Raw genomic sequence first — 3,731 nt, forward strand, 5'->3', positions numbered from 1 at the left:
GTATTGATTATATGATATATATTGATTTTTAATAGAACATCATATATTAATAAAGCTCATTAACAAAAAAAATATTGTTCTATATTAATAAGAACTCTGTTTAATGGAAAATTTAATGGTAGGTACGTAGATTTCTGATGGTTTTCATGTTGAATTTGGTGGGAAGCCAGATTAATTGTTGGCATCACCGAAAAAAAGCTATGAATGGATTAAAAGGAAAATGGCGTCTATTTACGTTTGTAGTGCGAAGTTAAAATGGCACTGATACAGCTTATGGCTTGTTTTTTTTTCGAAAATCGTGAAAGTTTCCGTGTAATCATGGTGAACACTTTTAATATAAGTGGTTTTAAGCGAGAATCCTCTCCAGTTTGTGGAATATCCTTCCATATGTCAGATTCATTGATAAATTTTTACTAGTGTGAGCATATATTTTTAAAATGTGAGATATTTTTTCTCATTATAATATTTAATACCATTTGTCTTGTAAATTGTACTTAATCTATGTCATATACTAAATTTGAAAAAACAATCGTGAAAACTATAATTTTGCAATGTATTTTTCATATTATAAGAGCCATCACGTGGTATTTCTTGAACTTTTTTTATTGTATTGAATAGCGTCGCACGCAAGCATGTATATCATTTGCCTGACGTTAAGCGAACGAGGAGGATCTTCTAGTAAATATGACATTGGAATTTCTGGAAAATGTCCTTTAAAAAGGTCAAACAAGAAGAATCAAGTACTCAAACGCAAGAAATAAAAAATACCCCGAGAAAAGCAAAATTACGACAAGATGTTAAGGTATTGAAACAAAAACTTAAAAGTCGTGAAATAGTGATTGTAAATATAAAGTCGATTTTAGATTTATTAAAGAAAAATGAAAGATTTTTAATTGAATTGAAATTTAAATTGCGAAATTTTAATGATACTCATGGTCCACTTAGATATTGATTAAAATAAATTATGTATTTCGTTGATAAAAAAGAATTTACTTAAAAATAAATAGAGGAAATGTTATATTATAAGATTACAGAAAATTTACTGAACTTAATAATAATAATATAACCAATATTTTGTAAATAGAGATCAAGTACTATGTGTATTGTGTTATGTGTCATTTAAGAGTTATTTAATTGTCTACATATAACAAATAAATGAATTTCAGTTCATTTCATTTTATTACCCATTGTGTTTTATTTCCTAAAATGTAACTAGTAGACTTAATATACACGTGTCATGAAAATAGCACAGAAGTAAAAATACAAGTAATTTTAAATCAATTGAAGATGTGAATGTAGGAAAAGAGCACCCGATACGCGCAGACCATGTGTGTTGCAGTGTCTCACTCAGTGTGTCAAATATTAATTTGCACGGCCCACTTAGCCAGTACACTAAAGTAGGAATTGCGTAATTAAGTCCAACATAATATTTAAGTCGCGGTTGAGTATTCGGACGTTAAACATGAGTTTGAGGAAGTTTAAGTAATAGCACTGAGGTAATGATGTTTGTAATAAAACTCAGTGCTAGATTTTCGACAACGCAGCAACTTCCAAAAAAAACCGTCGAAAAAAGGCACCATGACGACGAAGCAATGTTTAGAATTGAATTTACATAAATAAAACGTTGCAAGCACGTGTTTTGTATTTACATAGGGTTACACAGAATTACTTAAGGTAAATTCAAAACTGATGCATGTGTATAATTTTATCCTATAAATAAATTTTATATGGTCACCACATTAGACAAGGACACCGCGACCAAAAAGTATTCTCTTTCGAGACCGATTTCTCGGCATCAGACAGCACTCCAGTTGTAGGTACTTATTAACTCCATGGCTGTTAAGAACCTATGTAGACTAAATTCAACATTCACGCCACAGATTATACTAACAGACGAAACTGCGTCAAAGAGAACATACCGTACAATGGGGTAAATAGGGACAAAATCGACCTTCAGATTGAATTTTAAAATAGTTCCAATTAAATAGTCACTGCTCAACCAAAGAAATAAGTTGAGTCTTGAACGTACCTAGGTGATAAAAACCGTTACATTATTTTAATTATTCATTTTAAAGAAATAATGGGTAAAATAATGGCCGTCCCAATTTACCCAGCGTCCGGGGTAAATTGACACGGTTAAGGGTTAAATTGGGATATTTGTAAGGGTTGTCAACTCGCAGTATTGCGATATATAGGTAGGTGCCATATAATTATTTATATGGACCGAAATGATGAATACAATCCATAATTTAAGCACAATACACAACATAGTGTAAATTAAGCTGGTTTCTATTCCGAAGCGATGTGACGTGAATGATAATCAACAATACAATGATCAAAAAAAGTATGTGCATGTTATATTTTAGAAAATTATTATTTAATTTCCTTAAAAATCACAACTCTGAAACAAAATGATAAAATAGAATAAAAAATAGAAAACAAAAGGACTGGAAATGCAATAATACAATTTTATTTAATCAACATTTTCAAAATAATCTTTGAGCAAGAGTAAGATATCAGGTGAATAAGATAAAAAAAACAGCTTTATCTGATTACTGCCAATAATAACAAAAATAAAAGAAATTCTTTCTAAGCTAAATAACTAAACTCAATTAATTCACTCACTCATAATTGGATATCTCGGATTTTTAATTAATGTTACATTTAAAATCTGAGGCCTGTTTTTATTTGTGTGTGCGTTTTGAATGTTAACAAAATCATGATTCGATGCGTGAATAGATTCTGAAATAAAAGTTTTGATTCGTTTGAGTTCTTTTAACTTTTAATTTTTTTATTGCTATAAAGAACATACGACCGGGCAGATATTACAAGGTAAATGTCGCGAAAAAAAGTAATTATATATATACTTTTCTTTTACCTATAATACTTACATAAACTAACTGATAAACACATTAACCTTCTTTACATCACGCAATTAAGTGATAGTATAGGCTAAAAAATCTATTATAAGATATCAGTGACAACCCTAACAAGCCATCCCTATTTTGTCTTTTGGCGTTCCAAGTTTGTTTTTTCTCGTCCCTAATTTTTCCAGTCTCGTTCCCAATTACCCTACATACGTCCCAATTTTCCCCAAAAAGAAAGGAAAAAATATACATTTTTTATTTTGTCGAAATATTGTATTTAAAATAAGAATATTGCAACTTACCGTTTGTTGTGGTATTTCCAAGTGTATTAAAAACTTATATAAACTGTGATCTTATTGAAAAAACAACGATAATATTACTTTTTTTAAAAGTTCTTTAAGCTGTTTTAAAACGCACTTTTCAACCACTATTTTCAATTTAATTTGACGAATTTTTGGGACCAACTTAACTCATATTTAGTACTTCCATAGTTAACTTGGTTTTTCTTCTATACATTGATAAATATTAACATAAACAAAATTAGGTAGATTCCGTGCTACAGGTACTTTGAGAATCTTCCGCAGGTTTGTCCCAATTTACCCCAGGATCCCAATTTACCCCATGTCATGGTACTTTAATTTTGTTTAAAAAATTTAAACAAGTATACTTACCTACATATTGTCTAATTTAATCAGTAATTACATATTGTAAAGCAGAAATGTCTACTATCACAATCTATGCCGCAAGTACTGATTTCCGTCAAGATTAGAAAATGTTATTGTATTGGTCTCTTTAAATCTACAGAACTGAATTTATCTCCATCTCAAATAAAAACTTTTGAAATTTATTCAAAGAAAATAGATT

General features: G+C 29.5%; 1 long non-coding RNA gene across 1 annotated transcript; it reads right to left on the reverse strand.

Moving 5' to 3' along the window:
• Positions 1-2,355: 2,355 nt before the first annotated feature.
• On the reverse strand, positions 2,356-3,596 carry LOC134200423 (uncharacterized). Its single transcript, XR_009975344.1, has 2 exons — positions 2,626-3,596; positions 2,356-2,401 (listed from the first exon to the last, which is right to left on the reverse strand). It is a non-coding gene; the product is annotated as an uncharacterized LOC134200423 (long non-coding RNA).
• Positions 3,597-3,731: the final 135 nt, after the last annotated feature.

This window comes from Bombyx mori, chromosome 17, assembly GCF_030269925.1.
Source record: "Bombyx mori chromosome 17, ASM3026992v2".
In the NCBI taxonomy this organism is placed as follows: domain Eukaryota; kingdom Metazoa; phylum Arthropoda; class Insecta; order Lepidoptera; family Bombycidae; genus Bombyx; species Bombyx mori.